The sequence below is a fragment of the Leopardus geoffroyi genome, chromosome B1 (genome assembly GCF_018350155.1).
Source record: "Leopardus geoffroyi isolate Oge1 chromosome B1, O.geoffroyi_Oge1_pat1.0, whole genome shotgun sequence".
NCBI classification, from domain to species: Eukaryota; Metazoa; Chordata; class Mammalia; order Carnivora; family Felidae; genus Leopardus; species Leopardus geoffroyi.
Genome location: NC_059327.1, coordinates 46,758,410 through 46,783,547, shown reverse-complemented (window position 1 = coordinate 46,783,547; position 25,138 = coordinate 46,758,410). Strand labels below are relative to the sequence as shown.

The window sequence follows — 25,138 nt, the reverse complement described above, 5'->3', positions numbered from 1 at the left end:
ACTATTTGTTGCATGTCTTGTATTTTTAGCCTTGTTTGCCGGGGAAATGTGGAGCATGAGATTGGAGAGTAGATTGTTAACACCAGAGGCTGCTGTTTCTGCTGTTTTGGGTACTCCTGCTGCTGCTCTTTCAAGGCAGATGGCTAGATTCATTTATAGAAAATAGATATTCGTTCTATTTTGCATTTCCACTTTGAAAAGAACTTCTAATTGTTTGGGCCACATTGCCTCGTATGGTCTCATTGTGCGCATACACATGCTGTGCGTAGATAATTTTCAGCATTAGGTGGATGTTAATGGATCCACTTTGGACTGTATTAGAAATCCACTGTGAACTCCGTTGTGCTTCTGGAGTATTTCTCCCGAAAGTGGGTGTGTGTGCAGTACAGGGTGTATCACGGATTTTGTGCTCAGCACCTGCCCCTCCCCACCTACTTCGCTGACCCAGAAATTAGGGGCAGAAGTACTGGGTTGCGTTTCTGGGGCTAGAGGAGAAACAACACTCCCATATTATGCTTCTCAGCTACATCAGACTACTGCGGGACTGAAAAACACTTCCTGATACTGTTTCCGAAAGACCAGAGTAAGGTGAGGCCTGAATTCTTCCCCTGTGAGCAGTTCCTTCCTTCATAAATAAGGAAATCGGAAAGCCAAAAGCTGCCTTTCGAGTGAGGTCAATGACAGCTTCACTTAATGCAGATGTTGACTGTCCCCAAATTTCTGGTTCACAAAGTGCAAAAGAGCCTTCCTTTCCAGAAAGAAAGAGAGACCTTGGCAGGTGTATGCCACCGACCCAACCTGGTCTTGTAAGGTTAAGAGGAATCATGGGGGAAAACGTCACTGCAGCCATGTGGAGAATGAATTTGGCAGGTGTTTTGTTGTCATCTAAAATCAAATGTTTGTAATTTCTCCATCAGGTAAGTCCAAGGGAAAATGATGTTGCATAAATTCCAGAAGGTAGGTGATTGGTGGGCAGGCATAGGAAGAAATCATCCCGAATTCTTCAGAGGCTCAACTAACACTGGCACAGCTATGTTTTGTGTAATATCATTCACAGATTTTGATAACTTACTATAAAAGCAAATTTATTTTCTAAATATTGGATGAGAGATCTGCCTGTGAATATATTTGTGTGCGTGTTGCTGGGAGTGGTGTGAAAGTGATTGGTGGCTTCTGCTAGCAACAGCACTTATTCAGGAGTTACCATCTTTATTTGAATTTAATTTAATAAAATCCAGGAGAGGAGGGGAAACTGAAACGCTCATAGGTTATGGGAGCTATGCTGGTAATGTCTTTGAAACTCACAAGTCAGTGCTCTTCAGATGTTAGTGCACATTTCAGTCACTGCAGATCTTGTTAAACTGCACCTTCTGATCTAGTAAACCTGGGGAGGGGCCTGGGATTCTGCATTTCTGACGGGCTTCTGGATGACCCTATCCATGGGCCACACTTTGAGTAGCAGGGCCATAGATGAGTGTAATTCGGGTTTTTTATTTGCAGTATTGTTTTTCACTTGCAAGTCTGTATGAAGCGGAATTCAGTGCGAGGCTATTTTTAAAATGCCAATAGAAGAATAGGTAAACACAAATGTCAGTTTAAACTCAGGCAAACATACAGCCAGTCGTAAAACTAACACATTCAGGAGCACTGCTCTGAGATGAGATAATGTCTTGTTTCTAGCATCTGTAAACAGTATTTGAAAAGTCTTTCTATTGTGAAGTGATTGAGGACTTATGTTTGCATCTAATTAATTGCAGGTAATAAAGACGAAACTGAGTCCCCAGGAAGTTGAACAGTTTGCCCAAAGTCAGATTTTTAACTAGGAAGCTTTTCTACTCATCTTGATCACTTCTTCCTTTTATTGTATGTGTCGACTGCACCTGCACTTCAAATGGTGCGGAGTTCAGGATAATGAGAGGACGGGGCTATCGTTAAGTAAGAGGTAGAGAAAATCAGTTGGTTCAGAAAAACAGTGCTGTTCATACAGGGTACTGAGGCTCCCCAAGCTGATGGATTGTGGTTGTCACAACATGGTGTATGAGCTGGTGCTGGGGTCTGTTGTATCTGCTGCAAGATAGTTCTCTGCACCTGACAGGCTCTATTGTGCTTCGTATTAACTCTTACCCAGCACCTGATAGTTCTTGTCCAATAGCATATGCCAACTAGTATTTTTTTTTTTGAGTTTGTTTATTCTGAGAGAGCGCACAAACACAAGTGAGGAAGGGTCAGAGAGAAGGAGGGGGAGAGAATCTCAAGCAGTCTCCATGCTATCAGCACAGAGGCTGATGAGGGGCTCGAACTCATGAACTGTGAGATCATGACCTGAGCCAAAACCAAGAGTTGGATGCTTAACTGACTGAGCCACCCAGGCTCCCGCCAACTAGTATTTTTTACTCCAGCCTTATTATGTAAGGTAAAAATACTACTGAGACTAAACTTTCTGAAACTTATTTGATCCTGTGATAAAATACTCAGGGAAATTTAATTGCCAGAGGAAGAATTAAATAATTATAAGATAGTTATGTACGTATTTTTTTAAGTTTATTTTTTTTTTTTAATTTTGAGAGTGTGAGCAAGCAGGGGAGGGGCAGAGAGAAGGGGAGAGAGAATCCTAAGCAGGCTCTGTGCTCTCAGCTTGCAGCCCAGTGTGGGGCTCGAATCTACCAGCCCTGAGATCATGACTTGAGCTGAAATCAAGAGTCAGACGTTTAACCAACTGAGCCACCCAGGCACCCCTATATTTTTTTCCTTAATAGATTGTAAAGCCTACATTCCTTTTTTTTTTTTTTTTAATGTTTTAATGTTTTATTTATTTTTGAGAGCGAGGGAGAGAATGTCCTAGGGGAGGGACAGAGAGGGAGGCACAAAGTCCAAAGCAGGCCCCAGTCTCTGAGCTGTCAGCACAGAGCCTGATGCAGGGCTCAAACTCACACAGTGTGAGGTCATGACTTGAGCCAAAGTTGGACACTTGACCGATGGACCCACCCAGGCACCCCAAAGCCTACATTACTAGAGAGCCTATTCTAGAAAGAGGGTTAAGTAGAAGAAGGACACTATTATGGATGGCTGTTATGAGTAATAATTCATTTGCATGGAACGTGATACTTTTAAAGTATGTTCACAAGTATGATTGCTTTGTATTTTCACCTCCACCCTGATATTGAACAGATGATAATATCAGATGTAGAGATTTTTCAACCAAGGCGACACAGGCAGCAATAAGTAGTACCAGGACTCACAGCTGAGTCTCCAAATGGCTTCTGGGTTTTGGACTTAGCTACCATGTACTTCTGTTTTCTGGCCCGATAGAGTCATTAGACCTGAGCTGAATGATAAAGCATTTTGCTCACATTATATTTGAGACCAGGCTCTGGATGCGTGAGCATGTGTGATGGAGGAGAGTAACTGAATAAAAATTTTGGGTGATACCTGTGTTGCCTTCTGGGTCTGTTGGTATTATGTTCTCATGGTTATAAGCAGAGATGCCCCTACGCGGGAAATGTGTCAGAAGTGATTGGAGGGAAGTAAAACTGTGACTAGATCTCTCATGGCAGACTGCGGTATGGAATAAGCTGTATGTGAAACTTTCGGAGGAACTTGCTAAGCAATAATATTTTCTTAAAGGAATTAAAGTGTTCATTAAAGTAAGTAAAATCACAAATTAGTTCTCCGGTTTTATTTTTAAAGATGCCATTACAAACCAGACAGTTTTTAGAAATAGAATACTAGCTCCTCAGTCTGCATGGCTTTCTAAATACCTTGTCTTTATTATTTTTTTTAAGTTTATTTTTTTATTTTGAGAGAGAGAGAGAGAGGGAGAGAATCAGAAGCGGGCTCCGTGCTGTCAGTGCACAGCCCAGCATGGGGCTCAATTTCACCAACTGCGAGATCAAGAGTCAGTCGCTTAACTGACTGAGCCACCCAGGCACCCCTCTGCCTTGTCTTCATTATTAATTTTGAGTGCCTGTGCTTTACTTTTTCTTTATGTGTACACTTGTAAAACAAGATTAAAGTCTTTAAATTTGTGTTTGGAAGTATTGCCGTGGCTCAGTGCAAACGGACTTCCAATAACAGTTTTCATTATGTCTTTGAGAATTATCCAACCTATCTGGAGTGCCTGGGTGGCTGAGTCAGAGTCTGACTTCAGCTCAGGTCATGATCTCGGGGTTCGTGAGATCGAGCCCTGCGTTGGGCTTTGTGTTGATGGCACAGAGCCTGCTTCAGGTTCTGTGTCTCCCTGCCCCTGCCCCACTTGCACTCACCCTCGCTCTCTCTTTCTAAAATAAACATTAAAACAAAATTATCCAACCTATCTTAGAAAGAGATTGGGAAAAAATACAGACCATCAAATAAGATTCTTTGCCAGGCAAATTGTAAGTGTGTGATAAGCCCTTTGAAAGGGGCTGGGAGGAGTTGACTGCATCTAAATCGACAGCCCTTGTATCCCCTTCAGTCTTGGGGCCAGAAGCTACACTGATTGCCAGTAGCTTGCATCAGATTTTCAAAGTTGTTTTCCTTAAGACAAAACCAAAAACAATCAGGAGATTCACAGGTTTTGTCCAGGTGAGGTATGTGGGTGGGATGTAAGTGTTTCTGGGGTTTGCTTTAAGGATGTAAAGCTGAAAAAAATTTGTCATTAAATTTTTTTTTTTACATTGGGGCAAAAAGAAAGCAAGAAAACTCACACAACCCATTTGATATTTTCTCAAATTTAGCAGACAGCTTGAGATGCATTTCAGCCTCTGTAATGGCAGTGTGAAAAGACAGCTGTATCGTATCACATCCTACAGCAGAAAAGACCATCACCTGTAGAGCCCATTATTAACAGTTGTCAAGGTGATAAGTGCTTTAATGCATGGGTATCTGTGTATATATTATATATTAGTAGAATGTCATATATCATCATTATAGCAAACTTAGATCATTAAAGTTCTACACTATTAATTTAAAAGGCATTAATAACACACTTGAGATGTGGATACAATTTTGACTTGAAAGTCAGCTTCTTAATTCACATATTCCCATTTCTCTCTGTCTCCATGGTATCTCTCATTTAACCCCCAAATCTTTGTTTCTTCCTCAAAGTCACTCCCTTCTCAGAAATTCCCTTCTCATTTAAGCAGTGTGGTGAGCCTGGGGAGTTCGAGACCACGTGTCCTTCAACCTATCACTTTGTTCTCTGGTACTTTTTATCTATCTGTCTTATCTATTATTTTGTCTTTTTTTTTTTTTTTTTTTTGAGAAAGAGAAGATATGAGGGGAGGGAAGGGGGGGGAGAGAGAGAGAGAGAGAGAGAGAGAGAATATGTACGCCTACAATGTGGAGCCTGACTCAGGGGGTTGGGGGTTACATCTCACCAACAGATCATAACCTGAGCCTTTTCAAAAGTCTCATGCTTAACCGACTGAGCCATCCAGGTGCTCCTGGTTCTTTTTATTCATAAAGTGAGAAGAAAGGACTAAATTCTTTTTTTCTTTTCTTTTTTGAGAGAGAAAGAGCGCGTAAGTCAGAGAGGGAGAGAGAAATCCCAAGCAGCTCTGTGCTGTCAGTGCAGAGCCCTGTGGGGGACTCGAACTCAAACCATGAGATCATGACCTGAGCCAAGATCAAGAGTAGGACAGACACTTAACTGAGCCACCCCGGTGCCCCTGGTTGTTTTTATTCCTAATGTGAGAAGAAATGCCTAAATTGTCTTTAAAGCTCCTGCATGCTCTCACATTCTGGGATGCTCTGCTTTGTTTTCAGTACCTTTCATTCTCAGTATGAATAGGACGCCCCTTCTCCGCCATGGTTCATGTTTGCTCACTTGGGTGTGGGGGCCCATGGATGCTTACTTTCCCTTTCTAATAGAAACCAGACTTATGAAATTTTCTGTCTCTATATTCGGAGTCTCTGAACACTGTGTTAATAACACACTTGTGATAAAACTCACTGTATAGAACACTCCGCTTTCAAATTTGCCTGCGTGACTTTGGTGCATTTTGTAAAGAGATTTAACAGATCTGGGAGCTGGTCAGTCCTTGTTTTCAATACTTGTCTTTGTGCTGTGCTTCTAAAGCTTCTAGCTTTGTGGAGGGGCATTGTCTAAAAGCAGAAGATAGAGAGCATCTATGTGGCCTTCCGTTTAACATTTGATAAACACTGATTTGATCACTGAGTTTCTATGTATTTGTTTCCCATTTGTAGAGGAAAATTGTACAATTATGTTGCTGAAGAGAATCCTAATATTTTTAGGGTAAGACCCACATCTTAACATGAACAACCAAAGTCTAGAGAAGCAACGTAGCTTTCTTGGCTTCTGTAGGTCATTTCTGTCGGTGCCTGCCCGTGAATCCAGATCTTCTGTCTCTCAATGTCACTCTTCCCTCTTTTCCAGGCCTCTAATAACAAACGTAATCAATAGAGGCACAAAGGAATTCAAAAGAAATGATACCAGAAGACTAAAGACTATTGGTAATTGTTTTTCTCTGTTAAAGGATGTTTTCATTTTATTTAAAATGTTTACATTTTTCTAAATACTTTTGAAATAATAGAGATTTCTTGGCTCAGTTCTTAATCATTGAATGTTGGGGTTTTGATTTGAGGCACTCAAGCTAGTTCAGTGTAGCAGAGCTAATTAATTTTGTAAAAGGGGTCTACATTATAGATTTGTGTTGGGATGAAATCTGGAGTGTTTTTTTTTTTTAATTTTTTTTCTTTTAACGTTTATTTATTTTTGAGAGAGACAGAGCATGAGCAGGGTAGGGGCAGAGAGAGGAGACACAGAATCTGAAGCAGGCTTCAGGCTCCAAGCTGTCAGCACAGAGCCTGATGTGGAGCTTGAACTCACAAACCGCGAGATCATGACCTGAGCCGAAGTTGGATGCTTAACCGACTGAGCCACCCAGGCGCCCCTCTGGAGTGAGTCTTAAGCTTTTGTCCCAATTACTTCTGCATCCTTGTACTAAATGTGTGCAGTATGAACACATACTAAACTAGCATTAAGACTCTACTACAAACACCAGTACATCCTAAATACTTTTTAAGTGTAATTATTTAAAAAGTCTGTACATAGGAAAGAGTATATTCACTTTATTTCCACTAACACTATGTGATGTTAGTGCCGTGCATTATACTTTACCCAAAGGATATAGTTTTAGAATGGTATTTGCCACATAACCTACTTACCTGGGCAAGTAAATGACTTCCAACTTGCATTTTTCCCTGTTTAAATCTGTGTATTCAGGTGTGGTGAGAAGGGAACCCTTTCCAATTTGAATGGTCAGCTGGGCCTGTTAGAAGGTGGTGTTACTCAATTGCTCATGATGGTGGACACACTGAGGACACGAGCTGGAGCAGATTTCAAATGTACATGAGCGTTTAACTGGTGCTGCTTCTTACAAGGCTTTCGATGCTGGCAACAGTATGCTGGTGATACCCTCAAAAGGCTATAAATCTACATTCAGAGGCAGTGACTGGATGTAATTTTAAAAGCTTCAGTTGCTTCTTCTCATGCAGCCCCTATTGTTCCTTATTTTAAAGTGAATTCTGCCCCTCTGAAGGCCACGAGAACTTGCAAAAAGCAAACCCTGTGGTTAAGCTGGAGCTTGGAAACTCCGGTGACTGGATCTTGATGATGATTCATGGCAAAGCCAGCTTGCTGGAAAAGTGTTAAACACGTAGGGTGTTGAAGACTTCTGATTCTTGGAGATTAGGTGTCAGAGCATTCAGGGTTTGATTATTTTTAGTAATAATCAGTGAAGGATCTTGCTCCTGGAAATGGTGGTCGGGTTTTGGATGTGCAAATGGCTGGTCATCACCTGGCGCCATTCCCCACCTCCCCAAACTCGGCAGAAAGTCAGACATCTCTAGCATTGTCAAGCCAGGATGGGTAAGACCATCATATGCAGGTACTTAGAATGTGTGTGACCATTAACTTCTTTTTGAGCTGAAAAGTGATGTTTAACAGTTTAAAGTATGTTTAAGTGGTTTTATTGAAACACAATAGATTGAAAGATGAGCACCAAATGTGTAGCGTGACCTGGGTGTGTAGGAATCCACGTGTGTGATTTAAATGACGAGGATCAACAGTGTTATTCTGATGTTCTCCGCTGTTGGCAGGGCCTTTAACTCGGAGCTTTCACGTCGGAATCCCCTGGGGGATGACCCACTGTTATTTCTTTAAGTTCCCTAGGAGATTCTCAGCTTGAGAACATAAGATTGAGAGCCATTGATTTAATGGGTGCGCCGATTGTGTATAAATGTAGATTCTGATCGTGTTTTGAAATTTAGCGAGGTAATTTGAAAATCACTGTCCTCGCAAAAGTAAGGGATCGAAGGTGACTGATCCTAGTTTGCCTCTGCTTCCATGTTAGGCCTCCTCCTTCCACATGGTGTCCCAGGTGACTTGGATGAGTGAAATTGGATGATGGCACAAAACATTTCAGCCTTTGGGGGCTAGACGTCTCCTGCTTGGGAACAACTGAAGTATTACTAAAAGGAATGAGAATCATTGAGAGTGGTTATGTATAAGAGGAGGAGACTTCTAAGAACCCAGGTTTGGAGGTTGTACCATGTTTCCCTTCTGGACACAAGCCCAGGACCCACAGATGTAGATTCCTATCCTCTTAACACATCATCCAGCTTCTAGGCCCAGGATGTAAATGATAAGTATTCATCTTTCCGAGTGGATTAATGTTGTCATCCTGGTCTTCATGTCTGAAAGATAGAGGCAGTGTAGAGCCTCCTATAGTGTCGGGCAGGGTCCTGGACACCAGCGGTGTTGCTGACCAAGAGGGGTAGGTGGGGACATCGTTGCTGCAGCCATGGCAAGAGTTTTTCTTTCTATCTTTCTTTCTTTCTCTCTTTCCTTTCTTCCTTCCTTATTTAATTTTCTTCAGTGTTCACCTATGTTTGAGGAAAGAGACTGTGTGAGCCGGGACGGGGCAGAGAGGGAGGGAGACACGGAATCCTAAGCAGGCTCCAGGTTCTGAGCTGTCAGCACAGAGGCCGACGCGGCACTCAAACCCATGAACCTTGAGATCATGACCTGAGCTGAAGTCAGAGGCTTAACCTACTGAGCCACCCAGTCACCCCAGGAGTTTCTTTTTTTTTAATGTTTATTTCTGAGAGAGAGAGAGAGAGAGTGGGGGGCAGAGAGAGGAGGGACAGATGATCCATCTGAAGTGGGCTCAGCACTGACTGCAGCAAGACCGATGCAAGGCTCGAACTCAGGAACCCTGAGATCATGACCTGAGCCAAAGTCGGATGCTTGACCCACTGAGCCACCCAGGTGCCCACAAGGGTTTCTAACACTACTGCCCTGTTCACAACTGCCAGCGGTTTCTTATTTGTCTGTGAAATCAAATCCAAACTGTAAGACATTTTGTGATGTTATTGTTGCGGATGAATAAGTAGTTTTTTAAACATGAAACTAAAATGGGTATTTGTGCACTTAACCACCGCACGTAAGAGGTGGAGCATTCTCCACGCTTGACTCTGGTGCGTTTCTCCCGTAGTGCACCGCTGCAATTCTCCTTTAGAAGTAATCATGCTCACATTCTGCGCTCGTCATTTCCTTGTTTTTAACAAACAGTTTAAACAAATATGTATGTGGGGCGCCTGGGTGGCGCAGTCGGTTAAGCGTCCGACTTCAGCCAGGTCACGATCTCGCGGTCCGTGAGTTCGAGCCCCGTGTCGGGCTCTGGGCTGATGGCTCAGAGCCTGGAGCCTGTTTCCGATTCTGTGTCTCCCTCTCTCTCTGCCCCTCCCCCGTTCATGCTCTGTCTCTCTCTGTCCCAAAAATAAATAAACGTTTAAAAAAAAAAAAAATAAAATAAACAAATATGTATGTACTTCTACACAGTTTACTTTTACTTCCTTTGGAGATGTATTTAGAGTCTACGTATTTCTCAGCAGTTGTTGCTTGTCACGACCAAGATTGTGTGTTATCTCTGTTATTACATGTGCCGTTGTTGATTCACTTCCCTCAGATACAATATTCGGTGGTGTGACTCAACCATAATTACGTTGCTGTCGGTGAAATTTGGGTTCATTCAGACTTTTTTCTGTTCCGAAAAGTGCTAACTAGGAGCGTTGTTTCACGTGTCTAATGGTACCCATTTTCAAGTGTTTCTTACATACCTAAGACAGTTCTGAGACCTCGAACACCAGCATGTTGAATATTCCAAATGGCGCCAAATCATTTTCAGCAATTTATAAGCTCTTGTCATTTCACGTTGGCCGACATTTGGTATTTCTGGGCCTGGAGGTTTCTGCTGCTTTTTTGTGGTTTGAACGTGATGATCGCTGCATGGACTTAATTTCCATATTTCTGATTACTAATGAAGTTAAAACATTTTTTTCATATACCTCGTTGCCAATTGTATTTCTTCTGTGAAACACTCAAGTATTTTGTTCACTTTTTATTATCTTATTGAATTATAGTAGCTTTAAGTATATCTGTGTCAAAAATATTTTATAGAAGCCTTAATGTGTTAGGTGTGCTTGATATTTCTCCTAGTGTTTTATTTTTATTTATTTTTTTACTTTATGGTATTTCTTGATGACTTGGATATTTTACCTTATTTTCTCATGAACTTAAGTTTCAATTTTAGTGTTATCATTTTATGCTTAGCTTTTTGGTGTTGTGCTTAGGAAATCCTTCCTAAATGCAATTGAATACATTCTCCTGTATTCTAAATTGTATAGTTTGATCTTTCGTATTTTGGCCTTTAATCCACCTAGAATACATTTCATATTTTTCTGCATAGAGTTTGAGTTAGAAGTTTCACTTCTTTCTTTCATGTGAATAACCAGTTGTCCCAGAACCATTTACTGAGAAGTCCCTCTTCTTTCTCTAATGATCTGTGATGTCACCTTTGTAATGTATGAACATTTCCATTTTTTTTTTTAATGTCTACTTATTTTTGAAAGAGCGAGTGTGAGCAGAGGAGGGGCAGAGAGAGAGGGGGACAGAGGATGCAGAGTGGAATCAGGGCTTACAACGGTGAGCCCAATGTGGGGCTTGAACCCATGAACCTTGAGATCATGACCTGAGCTCAAGTCAGACAGTCAACTGACTCAACCTCCCAGGTGCCCCTGTATGAACATTTCATACCTACATGGGCATTTTTTAGTGTGGCATAAAATGTTCTTCAGAACACTTCCAGCAAACCTTTGTAGGGTTTTTTGTTTGTTTGTTTTTAATTCCTACTGTTTCTTCGTGTACCTTCTACTTAAGTAGACTCCTTTCTGTGCCTCAAAACTACCCCACAACTTCCTTTGTCTTGTGCATTTTGTGCTTACACTTCTCCAATGCTGCCTTGAGTATTGTTTTAGGTATATTTATTTCTCTCTTGCTCCCTGTTATGTGGATACTTCTGAAAACAGGCATGGTGTTGTAATCATCTTTCATACCTTTGGACGGAATATGTTCTTTCACTGAATAGATATTTGATAAACCATTGAATGAAACTGGGGTTTGTAGATGAAGGGCTGTAGGATATTATCCAGTTAATCTCATTGTATTATCCTCCCCATGATGACTAAGATTTGTGGACCACACAAATCTTAGACGGTCAGGTGGTCCCTGACCCTCTTTTTTTCTTGAGCTTATTCCAGAACACCTTTCATTATCCATTCCACAGGCAAAGAACTAACCTATTAGACATTGTCCAGAAGTATGAACTAATGTGAAGATACTGCGATCAAGGTAAAGAGATGTATGTGGCAGGTTCGAGATTCTTAGACTGGTTGAGTCCATTGCCAACAATGACATTCACTTCACATCCAGACACTGGGTATTTCCCTAGCATGCTGTGTGGACTCACATCTCTGTGCCATTGTTCCTGCCCCTTGTTGAACAAATCTGCCTTTACGGACCACTGTCCTCGAATCTTCCCCCCTCCTAGAGATTAAATTCTTCTTGTTGAATGCTGTATTTCCATACCTTGACATCACTTCTGGTGCTGCACCAATCATACCATGTTCTAATTCTTTTTTTATAAGTGTTTCTTGCTCCTGATTTTTCCCACCCAAGGTCAGAGATAATTTTTTGTTTTAGTGTACCTTCTCAACACCTGGCACAGGGCCGTGTTTGGTATAAGTTGGGTTTTAAGGTGTTTTAACTGCAAAACCACTATTTAGGTGTATAATGTGTTTTGGTGAAATCATTGTGCTACCCCATCTAATAAAATAAAAAATCTATGGGAATGATAACACACTTCCACAATATTCGCTGTTATCTTGGTAGCCTAAATTAGCCAAAGAACTTGGAACAAGTGTTTAGTGGTCCCATGTTAGGGAAGTTTTGCTAAGCTTAAAAGCATGCTGGTTTTCTGATTGAATGAGTCTGGATAGTTGGGAATTTGTTTTATCAGAAGAGAACTTAAGGATCCTGGGTATTTGAGTTGAGGGTTCAAAAACGGGAAATGATAGGAAAAGGACTGGAGATAAGAGGGTACCAGCTATACATAATAACCCTTTGGCCCAAGGCCCTGTGATGGTTACAGTTCTGGAGGAAGCATCCCGACTTGCTCTTTGATGCAAGTCATTGAGGTGAACTCTCAGTGCCCCCTTCACTCAACTGTTTACTGCTGGGAGCTTCCAGACGGGAGAACATCGGGAAGCCCAGTCAGTGAGCCAGCAGGCCTGGCAGTGGGAGTTTTAGGAGCTGGCATTCTTGTTTCCGTCCCGAAAGTCATGAATAGGCTAAATGGTTTTCATGCGACTAAGCGCAGGGAAGTTTAATTGTATTTCCTCTAAGTAGTTCTTTTAGGTGAAAGTACTTTTTTCCCCTTCATTTGGAAAATACTATGTGTTTATTCTAAGAAATTTGAAAAGACAGGAAAGTATGAGAGAATAGAAAAGAGAGAACAGAAAATCCCAGGAGATACCCAACCACTCAGAGGAGTTCTCCAGGTAGAAGCCATATTCCTCACGGTGCCTCTGTTAGCCTGTACATTCCCATTGGTTCCTCTTTGTCTCTACCACTTTGAGAGAGGAACAACAAATTATCTGGGTATGAACCAAAAACTTGAGTTCTATCTTTTCAGAGTGTTACCTTCTTGGTAGCAGACTCTGAGTATCCCCGTGACATCTCTTCAGTGCTTTGGACAAGGGTGAAAATAGCACATATTTGTTATTTTTCAACAACTGCACGGGGCTAGTGGTCACACCTGTTGTGGCTGTAGTGCCCCATGACCACTGGCAGTGAGCTCTTCAGAGAACTTCTATAGTAGCTCTTTGAGTTCATTGAGCTGACTAGATAAAAGACACCCAGTCTTTTTTTTTTTTTTTTTAATCTCTCAGTAGGAGGATGGTGTGTGATTTGGTTACCATTTTGAAATTCAGAATGCTAGTTTTGGTTCTTTTTTTTTTTTTTTTTTTTTTTTTGAATACTCCCAAGACAACTTTGAAGGAAGGCGCTTCTTTCTTTAATTTATTTTTATTTTTATTTTTGAGAGACAGTGAGTGGGAGAGGGGCAGAGAGAGGGGGAGACAGAGAATCCCAAGCAGGCTCTGCACTGTCAGTACAGAGCCCAACACGGGGCTTGAACCCAGGAATGTGGCAAGATTATGACCCGAGCCGAAACCAAGAGTTGGACGCTTAACCGACTGAGCCACCCAGGCGCCCCTGAAGAGGGGTTTTTCTATACCTGGTATGTTACCATGTACGGATTTCATTTCAGCATCAGAATGAATCAGACCTTGGCTAGAATGAGCTATTCTAACTATTGTAGGCTTAGATAAGTAGGGATACACTTACTTAGAATATTTACTTTTCATATGTGGGTGCAGGCCGTCTCAGCTGTGGTGAAGTCTGTCTCTAGTTAGCCAAGAGCAATCATCATTACATACACTCCTATTCTGTATTTTTTATTTTCTTTTCTTGGATGGAAGCAAACAATTACAGGGAATTTTCATAGGCAAAATTAATTAAGATTAGAGCAGTTAGTCTTTGCCAAGTCTCCTTCCCACCTTCTTCTTAAACTGATTTATTAATGAAATGCATCTGAAGTAATTAAGATGCAGAAAATAAAAATCTGAAGACCATATTTGTTGGCAATCTGTGACTTAACATGTTCTCAATTCATCTGTTCCTTCACCACCACCAGCACCTCTCTTAGCTAAAGTCCTCACCTCCAGAATGAAAGCTTCTACAATTCCAGTCTACAAAAGTGTTTACCCCATGTGTGCATCTCTGTAATGGCATCAGTTTCATAGCTGGAAGTCATCTGTGTAGTGAGTTGAATGCCTGTTTATGTTTCTTTATAAAACACCTTGATGACAGGCGTGTTGTTTCCTGAATCATTGCATACTTGTTGTTGGGCACATTTTAGTATTTCAAGGAATTAACGAGTAGATGAATGGATGGATAGTTATCAGCTACAATGAATATTTGTGTGCTGAGCTATGGCTTGCTAATTGTATGTGACCGTGTGAAAGTCTGCTATGTGCCATTCGTCATGGTAGATGCTTGACATACATATGCCTTACTTCCTACACTAACTGTATAAGATAGGCATTATTATCTGTCTTATACATAAGGAAATTAAAACTTGGATATTCTGTCCCAAGGCCATAGCTGTAGTAGTGGAAGGGGAGGATTTGAAGCACAGGTCAGTTTACCTCCATTTCATATGTTCTTTTCTGTGTCATACCAAGGTGCCTTCCAACTTTATAATGGAGATTCACATGAGTGTCCAGGATTCTTTGGGTAGAATACTCCCTTTAGACCCAGCTATAGTAAGTGCCCCAGAGTGGCTTTCCCGGCCACCTCTTAGTTACCAGGTTTGCTCGCGGTTCCCTAAGCCAATGTGTGTTGGAATCTATCCTTTGGTTCTGTCCTTGGCTGTTGTCTCTGGTATCAGCAGTTGATCGATTACAATGTTTCCTAATGTGTAAATGCCCTTGGATACCAGCTCTGTTTTCCCCTGTGGTAAAACAGTGGAGGAAGCAAGCTCAGAAATGATGAAGTCTGGCTCTCTGGGGCTCTGGTGAGCTGGTGAATCCCCCTCCCTGGTCTTGCGCTGGCTGGTGACCAGGCCCTAACTTGTATGGTCTTTGCTGTTTCGGGGACTAACTTATGCTTCCTGTACATCAGGGAAAAATTGCAACAGTAAGCCTTCTGCCATGGAGTCGGTGTTATGTATGACTGACCTTGCTTTGGGCAAAGATTATGCATGAGTTGATGTAGGAACTGATAATAGTTGGTAATATTAATTATAGGCCAAATAATCACCTCAGGTAAAAATAAGTTACCTGCATTTCTAACTGGGCTTTTATTGCCCGAGACTCACCAAGAGAATTAGTCCCATTAATGGGTATTTAGGTAGGAGAATTAACATGAATTTAACACATCCATGCATGGGGCTAGCCAGATTATAGGGCCTTTTTTTTAACTTAGCCTCAAAAGGAAGAAATAGAGATTGCAGAGAAGGAAATAAAATTGGAAGATGTATGATCCGAAACGAGTTACTTTAACATCTTGTAAATGATCTGAATTTTTTTCTTCCAAAAAACATTTGAGTATATTGATTGTGTATATATTTTTGAAAGGCAGTGGAGAATAGTTCCTATAACCTCAGACTATTTGAGTTAGAACTCAGCTTTTAGCACTAATTATGTGGCCATAGGAAAATTGCTTAATACCTCTGTGTTTATGTCTCCTTACCTGTAAAATGGGGATAAGTAATAGTACCTACTGCAAGGAGATATTTTGAGGATTAATCAATACATGCAAACTCCTTAAAATCATTCTGATACGAAGTTATATTTCATTCTACTGTGTTTGAGTCACTGTGTTAGAAACTAGGTTCTAGAAATACAAGCTGCAACTACCATCAGGGATCTTACAGTCTACTGAGGGACATGCCAGAATAAACCTTACAAGGCATTGTGGGAAATGCAGGGAAGGAGATATCACAGGGTGCTCTGGCCCCACAGAGAGCAACCTCCTCTCCCCTCCCTCAGCCGTCCAAATCTTGGAAGTGGGAGTTTACCCAGAGGAAATGATCCCCAAACTTAGTGACAAATTTTGGATAGGAATGTTTGGGGCATAGGACAGTCAACGCTGCACACGTAAGAGCAAAACTCCTTACCCTAAGAAATACTTTTCCCCCTTGCTGGCTAGGCCTGAGATTGTGCATTTAACAGAAGACAAAACCTTTATCTCACAGAGAAAGGAAAAACACAAATGTCCTTGGGAGAGCTAACTGTTGGTTTGTTCTGAGGTGTTGAATTCTGGAGTCCAGCTCTGTAAGTATTTTTTTAATATTAAAAATTTTTTTATGTTTATTTTTGAGAGAGAGAAAGATGGTGAGCGGGGGAGGGGCAGAGAGCGAGGGAGACACAGAATCGGAAGCCGGCTCCAGGTTCTGAGCTGTCAGCACAGAGCCTGACGTGGGGTTTGAACTCATGAACAAGATCATGGACACTTAACGGACTGAACCACCTGGATGCCCCCTTTTCTTAAAAAGTATTTTTAAGTTTACTTATTTTGAGAGAGAGGGAGAGAGAGCGAGCGAGTGCAGGAGTACGTGCGTGGGAGGGGCAGAGAGGGAGAGAGAATCCCAAGCAAGCTCTACACTGTCATTGTGGAGCCCAGTGTGGAGCTTGAACTCATGAACCGTAACATCATGACTTGACCTGAAATCAAGTCAGATGCTTAACTGACTGAGCCACCTGGGCTCCCCAGTAATTTCTTTCTTTCTTTTTTTTAATTTATTTTAGAGAGAGAGAGGAAGAGAGAGCAGGGGAGGGGCAGGGAGAGAGGGAGAGAGATTATCCCAAGCAGGCTCTGCAATGTCAGTGTGGAACCCGACGCAGGGATCCATCCCGTGAACTGTGAGATCATGACCTGAGCCGAAAGCAAGAGTCGGGTGCTGAACTGACTGAGCCACTCAGGTGCCCCTAGAGTCATGTCTAATAGTGGGATGGGGAAGGTAGAGAGAAGAAGCCATGTATTAAGGAAAGACTGGACTTCAGAAAGACAACCCGCACACCAGGGACGAGCCTTCCGAGTAAGGAGAGCAGGTGGTTGATGGCAGCTGGCTGGGGGTAAGGGTGAGAGGGTGTAGGGACTGGGCACAGGTTTTACCCACATTGAAGCATCATCCGGGGTGGGAGTTAATACTGGCCAGGTGTTCATCATCGCGATAGTAGTTAGGGAAGCGTTGCTTCCTTTAGAAACGGACACCACAAAGGCGTGAGCGGAGGCAATGGCTGGTGCTTTGTTTTCCAGCCCTGGACTCCTGAGTGCTGTTTCCATATAACTCCAGGCTCCATAGCTACTTCTCATCACATCGGTGGTTCGTTTTTGCCTTTTCCAAGTGAACACTTTAGGCAGACTGATTTACTTTTTTCCTCGTCTCTGAAATCGAGAAGTGCTCTTTAGCACTTTTACCCTTTGAAAATATAAAATCACTCAAGGGCTTTCATATTTTCAAAGGGCAGAAGCAACTTTAGCGCAAGAGAAGGGTGCAAAAAGCTGACTGATCTTTTTTTTTTTTAAGTGCTATAATGAAAACATGTATAAGACATATCCTCCGGGCCCGGGTGGGTGGATGCTGGTGAAAAGGTAGAGGAGGTAAGGAAGAGGGAGGAGAGAGGAATGCATATTGGAAGAGTTAACAACCACTTTCTCTGTGGCTGGGGTTTTCTTTTCTTTTTCCCTTTTAAACTTACTGGAGAAGAAACAGCCCTTATCCCTGTTCGTGCCAAACCCTTGCTAAGATAAAATAAATGGTTGTCCCTCAAGATTTTAATTAAAAAAACAAACAAACAAACAAACAAAAAAAAAAAACACCGCTTCTCTCCTCAGCATCGATTTGCCAAACACCTGACCCTTGAGAATGAAATCCTAACCATCAGGAATTTGGCAGTGGTATTCCTGAGTGCCCTTTGCCTTCGGAGTGACAGGTGTAGTTATGTCTCCTCGAAAATGCAGACAGAACAGTTCACCTGTCAGGTGAGAAACAAATAACTAAGCTACCAGCCAGGCCCATTATCTTCGCCCTGCACCACACCTGTGCTCGGGAGACACCTCTGGTGCGTCCATCATTCGAAAGGGCCATATTTTACTCAATGAGGTGCTTCCTACGTGCAGCTATAGAAATGATCTACTAACTTGGCTTCGTTGGCAGTGCTGAATGTTGGCATTCTGTGCTCGATGGGCTGTTTGCCTTCTCCCCAAAGCACGTACAACCAAGTATTATTTGCAGGCAGGATTTTACTTATTTATGTTCGTTATTAAATATAAACGCAAACAGTGGCATATGAAGTTTGTGGCCGTTGAGATTCTTACATGCTATTTGCTAGGAATGGTGTCTTCCTTGGGGGTACCCAGGGGTCCACAGCATCAGTCAATGTCATAGGCTCTGGGTCTGGAGTTCTCTCTAGTCCAGCAAGAGAGTGGGACCCAGGATTAAAATGTGAGAGAGGGCAACGTCTGGTAGGAGACAGGAGCCCCTGAGTAATGGTCCTTGCTCTGTTTTTATTAGTATCGGAAGGCTTATAAGGGTGATGGGCGTGCAACAAGAGACAGTGAAACCGTTAACATCAAACTCAGGGGGCATGGGAAAAGGGGGTTTTGTAGATATGCGGTGTTAGTGGTTTGGGTCAAGACAAAACACAATTCTGGTGCTTGGGGGAAAGATTGTTTACAGCAAGTGGGGCACCACCTCTGTTTACCTGAACTGGTCTAGGGGACAAGAAAGAGCATGCTTCCTGAGGGTCAACAAAGCACCTTTATTTTGCTAATTAGCTCCACTCAAGGCAACTTCTCCCTGCTGTGGTCTAAAGTCCTGTTTTCCCGTTTACTTAATTTGGTCCTTCCTTCCTGTGAAAGCAGCTTTCTGCTATTGTACTAAGTTGGGGGGCATTTCTGCCCTGAATACCTAACCTTGTTTACCTCCTCTTGGATATTTTCATCTTGAGATTTCCTAATCCTATACCTTTGTCCTATACTGGGGGCCTTTGCCCTGTTTACCTAATCTGTTTTACCTAATCTTGTTTACCCAAACTTGGCTGTGTTCATCCTATGGCTTTCTAATTCTTTATGCCTTGTTAACCCACTGCTGCAAGCTCAAGGAGTTCCTAAGCTTATTCCCTACAAGTCAGCAGGCTAAGGGACTGCCCCAGATCCTCATTCTAAGAATACACTCAGGACATCACTGGCTGTTTCCAGAATGAGTTGGGTTGGGGTTTGCTAACATCTAAAGCTGATGAGGAACATACTTTGCTATTTCAGTGACTCACTAGTATCATAATGTCTCTCTCTCTTTCTTTCTCTCTCTCTCTCTCTCTCTCAGCGTAGTCAGAGGACAGGGAGAATGTTCTGAGTAGTAGAATTATACTCTTCCTTGAGTTTACTACAGAGAAGCAATTAATTGTGAAACCCTGTAAGAGTTTATGATCCTGCTTCAGATGGACTTGCCCATCAAAGGGCCGCTTAAAATTCATGCAGAGTAGCAACTGTGAAGGAATACCTAAGACTCATAAATAAAGCAAACCTATCTTAATTTATTGCCAGTACCTTCTATACCCATTGAGCTATTCAGAACCCTGCACAATTGATGTTTCTTTCCTCCAGTTATTTCAGTAAAAAATGAACTCTATTTTATGCCACACAAGCATACTAATAAACCAGTGTTTTGCTGCTTATAAAGGCAAACTGTCACCTGTTAAAATATGTAACTGTCATGGAAAGATAAAAAAGGATCATTTAATAATGATGAACAATGTGCATGTGGCATAAATAGAATCCAAAAGGTAAACAGCAGTTTATTATGCTATAGCCAGTCAGAGCTATTCCTCAGTGGAGGGCTCTCTCTGCTCATCTCTGTACCCTTCCTTTTAAGGGAAATAGAACCTGGCTTAACAGTGACTCGCGCGTGCGCCCCCGTGTGTGTGTGTGTGTGTGTGTGTGTGTGTGTGTGTGTGTGTGTGTGTGTGTGTGTTTAGCGTAGGCTCATTACTGGTGCAAAATACGGATTGTTGCTCTTATTACAGGGGGAAAATGTTTCTCAGACATATTTTCTTAACTCTGATGGGAACAATCCTAAGTGCTCTGTGTTATTGTTTTCTAGTGCTATATAATAGGGAGTGTTAAGAAATTTGATTTTGCTGGTAGGTTTGGGAAGGAGGATGTTTTTAATTAAGCTCTTCAGCTACTTCCCCGCCCCACCCCCCGCCCCCAGTGTTGGAAGCCAAATATATCTCTATAAGAATATATCTGATGCTACTAAATCCAGTGCTAGCAAAAATAAAAATGGGCTCATTATAGCTACCTGGGTTTCCTGATCTCTTTTTATTGACCTGTGCAAATAATATCTCCAAGGTACAATGTTGAAAACGCTCCAGATTTCCTTCGTGATGTAAGGGGATCATTGTTGGCAGTGGCACCATGTTAAACTGATGCACCTGCACAGTAAATTTTAACAGTCCTGGTTGGGGGGAGGAGGGTCTGGGTTGGTGCAACTATGAAGAGGTTATAATGGAACTTTTTAAATTAAAAAATACTTAAGTTGTAATATATTGACCTCCAGGGAAATAAAACCAGAAGAGTTACCAGGATAAGAGCTGTTTGTCTTCTGGAGTCCATTTCTAGCCCCCTATTTCCAGTTAGCATGTATTTACATCGACTGATGTCTTAGAAACGACAATTAAGGCTGGGTGAATAAATATTGAATGTTTTAAAGATTGTGTAAATATTTGCCCAGTAGACAGCCCTGGCTTCTTAAATATTTGGCCTTTTATATTAGGTCCAATTTGAAATGATTTAAAAGCTTACTTAACTATCGAACACAGGGATACTAGCTTTTATGGAAAAGTGCCCTTTCAAGCATAGTTAAATTTAAAGCATTGTCTTGGGTAGGAAATAGAATTTTACCCAAATCAGAGGAGCCAAGATTGTATTGAAAGAATTAAGAAGGGCTTCATTGGAAAGCCACAATCAGCTGCTTCCTGGGATTGGGAATCACCGTGGCTTGCTTCCTAGCTCCACACTACGGTGCTCCCCTCACAGTATAAGGTTTCTTGATCTGGAAATTTCATTTCTCAGCAAAATGCTTAAAATAGCTGTGTTGTTTGCCAAAGTGATTTATAGACCTAGGAAAAACAATGGCTTCATAAATTCAAGGTAGAATCTCGTAATACTAGGTACTAGAGCAAGATTGGGCTACCTTCCTGCATCCCATAGTCCAGTTAATCTTCCTACCAGAAATCTCTTTCTCACATTTTTAGAAATATTTTTAAGTTTGTTTATTTTGTGAGAGAGCGAGAGACAGCTTGAGTAGGGGAGGGACAGAGAGAGAGGGAGAGAGAGAACCCCAAGCAGGCTCCGCACTGTCAGCGCAGAGCCTGACGTGGGGCTCGAACCCAGGAACTGTGACATCATGACCTGAACTGAAATCAAGAGTTGGACCCTTAACTGACTGAGTCACCTGGGTGCCCCAGAAATCTGTTTCTAAAAGCCTCATTTTTATTATTCTCCCCAAGTTGACTGCAGTTCTCTGTTGCCTTTAAGCTGAAGCACACATTCCTTGATAATGTAATTTGGCCTAGTGTCCTCTTCCAGTTTCATCCGGCAGCACCTTCCTCTGTGTTCTTTACACTTGAATCAAAAAACATGCCATGAACTTTTCACAGCTCTGCAGTTATGCATATTCCAGGACACAGATTTGCCTGCCCTTTCTATCAGGCTGCTGAACTCCTACTTGGTCTTCTAAGCCCATTTCAAAGGTGGGACCCACTGGAGATTCTTCTAGTGATTCCATTGAGCAGAATAAATCTCTCCTCTCTGAAGCCAGTATTTAAATAGGCATTTGCTGTTATTAAGTTGCAATTAATAGAGTGCCTATTTCTGTAAATTTGTATGCAACTTTAAGGGATTGTTTTTTTTTTTAATTTATTTGTATAGCACATCATAGATAGTTAATAAATTATTATTTTTCTTTTTAACTGATTTCATTCAACCTAGTGGTGTCAAAACTCCAAATCTATGGCTTTGTATCTATACACAGTGACTTTAGGCTTTAAAAGAGCATTTGAATATTAAGCCTCTCTAATAGTAGAGTGGATGTAAGAATGCAAACCAAAGAAGTGAACTGACCTTAGGTGTGAGAAGTACTTGACTGATGTTTTTAGTTCTTCCCATCCTCCTGGACGATCCATATTTAACCACTGACTTGCCTTATGACTGTCAATAAATTTCCTAGCCTGTAACATTATCATTTGAAAATTGAGAGTAAACAATATTATTCTTTCCTACTGGAAACAACTCCAGTGGTATAAAATTGCCACAAATTTATCTGAAAATAATGTGACTTTTTTTTGTGCTATAATTAATACCAGTATTCAATTTAATACACTTCCCAGAAGAAAACCAAACCATTTTGTATTGTTTGAGATAAAGCTTACCTGGGTCATCTTTTATTTGGTTCAGGGGAAAATGTAATCAAACTAGGTCATGTGATTTATAAGGTGTAGCGACATTTTGAGGAGTGAAACATGGGCCCATTTATATCCAGCCACAGAATATACAGACTAAATTTACAGCACAAGCTGTAGCTTATCAATTCATTGATCTATTTGCTTGGGCACTGCAGATGTTTTAAGTGTAAATGAATAGAGTGATAAAATTCCTGCACAGACCTTCAAAGTGGGGTTTGCAATATGGATCTCTTGGGGGTGCAGAGCAAAATATTTTTCTGTGAAATGTTTCAAGTATACAAAAAGACACAGAAAATACTAGTGATTATCCATGGTGCCTGCACCCAGCATCATCAAATATCTAAATTTGTATCTAGAAAATAATAAAAGACATAAAGCTTTTAAAATATGTAAAATGCAAATTGACGCACGTGCATGTTCAGGCTACAGGCAGAACCATCCCGTGGTGCATGAGAGGCTGGGAAAAGTAGGGTCGACACAACACAAAGGGCTTGCAGGGGGCTGTTGAGTGATGTTCTGGTTTTAACTGGTCTATGTAAGATGGGTCCTAGCTGTTCTGCAAACAAATTGTACATTGAAAATAGCCCTCGGGGCGCCTGGGTGGCTCAGTTGATTGAGCATCAGACTTCGGCTCAGGTCATGATCTCACTGCTCGTGAGTTCGAGCCCCACGTCGGGCTCTGTGCCGACAGCTTGGAGTCTGGAGCCTGCTCCAGATCCTGTGTCTCCCTCTTTCTGCCCCTCCCCTGCTTGCATGCTCTCTGCCTCTCTCTCTCTCAAATATCAAATAAAACATAAAAAAAAAAGAAAGCCTTCATGAGGCAAGCACAGATGAAACCAGAAGACAACGGCAGAGACGCACTTCTTCAGGTCTCCCTGCATGCTCCCCGTTTTCTATATTGTGAGGAAAAACAGTAACAATCAAATCCAGTTTGACAGATCCTTTTAAAGTGCCCTGATTTGACTGCAGTTAATTATAAATTCTACCTTTTAGTTTGTACTAAAACTCTTACCCAATCATAGTGTGAAGCTATTACCGTGATCATATTACCATATTACCAATGTAAGTATGGAACTATTATAACGAGCAAGGCAGTTTATGTTACTATTTAAAAAAAATTCTTTATCTTTTAGAGCAGGGGTTGGCAAGCTTTTCCTGAATAAGAGCCAGATAGTAAAATTTGGCTTCACCATACTTAGGCTGGGGCCATAGATTCTCTCCCAACTACTCAACTCTGTTGGTGAAAGCATCCATAGACCATGACTGAATGGTTGAGTGTGGCTGTGTTCCAATAAAAGTGTATTTATAATAGCAGGCAGCTGGCTGGATTTGACCTGCAACCTGTAGTTTGCTGACCCCTGTGTTAGAGATGCATATAGAAATGCTTATGGAAATGATATGATGTCTGGGATTAGCATCAGAATACCCTGGAAGTGTAGAGAGATCTCGATTAGGAAAGATAGGCCTTGTGATGATAATTGTTGAAGCTGAGTGATGGATGTATGAAGGTTAATTACATATTTTTGACAGTATGTGTTCCAACTTTTCATATTAAAACAAGCCTTCAGCACTATAAAACAGACCTCCAAGTTTTTCCCCCTCAGAACGTTTAAAATCAGCATTCAGTCCAGTACTTCATAAAACTTCACTATTTTTGATGATGAATGCTTAGAAGCTTATTTGAGGCTTCTGTAAGCCAAAGGTATTTGGCTGTATACCACTGGAAGAAAAGTTTATTTCCCTTTCTCTGGTAAATGGCCACGTAATATGCTCCAAACATTATGACATTCAATTGAAATGCATTCCTTTGCTGGCAAATACTGTTGGAAAGCAGATAGTAAAAAATACTGAAGCTTTCGAGGAACAAGTGTTTGAAGAAACTGTACCTCGTGGGAAGTTTGTCTCATAGTTAGGTAAACGTACAGAAGTGTCAACATCTCAGAACTTATGTTGTTTGGTTTTTTTTTAACGTTTGCTTATTTTTGAGAGACAGCATGAATAGGGGAGGGGCAGAGAGATGGGGACAGAAGATCCCAAGCAGGCTCTGCATTGACAGCACAGAGCCCAATGTAGAGCTCAAACTTATGAACCAGGAGATCATGACCCAAGCTGAAGTCAGGCACTTAACCGACTGAGCCTCCCAGGCATCCCTAGATTATGTTCTGATAGTGAAATCTATAAAGATCTGTTCCAGTGACCACTGTATAATAAACCATTCCCAATTTAGTGGCATAATACAACCACCATTTTATTATGCTCTTGGATTCTGTGGGTCAGGAATTGAGCAAGGTGCAGTGGGGGTGGCTCGTCTCTTCTTCATGATGTCTGGGGCCTCAGCAGGGACAACCGTGAATACTTATGACAAGAATGGTTGCGGCTGGAATCATCTGGATATTTCTACACTCATGTGACTGGTATGTTGGAAGCACCTCCACATGGCCTCTTTGGGTGGCTTAGCTTGTCACAATAAGGCAGCTAGGTTCTGAGAGGAAGCATTCCAAGATGGAGCCCTTGGAGAGTGAGGGTTCCAAGAGAATCAGACAAAGGAACCCCACTGAAGACAGAATTTTATGACCTAACCTCAGAAGTCACTTTTGTCATACTGTATAGATTGAAGCCATCAGCCCACCTGGATTGAAAGGAAGGGGACCTAGACCTCACTTTTAGATGAGAAGAGTGTCACAGTATAGGGGAACATGGGCAA

At 41.7% G+C, this 25,138-nt stretch overlaps 1 protein-coding gene and 1 long non-coding RNA gene across 13 annotated transcripts in view; both read left to right on the top strand.

Moving 5' to 3' along the window:
* The window catches only part of UNC5D (unc-5 netrin receptor D), a 569,825-nt gene that overhangs the window by 5,112 nt on the left and 539,575 nt on the right, over nucleotides 1–25,138 (top strand). The window lies entirely within an intron of this gene.
* On the top strand, nucleotides 2,969–17,991 carry LOC123589225. The gene is made up of 4 exons (XR_006708223.1): nucleotides 2,969–3,112; nucleotides 4,716–4,836; nucleotides 16,161–16,239; nucleotides 17,496–17,991. It is a non-coding gene; the product is annotated as an uncharacterized LOC123589225 (long non-coding RNA).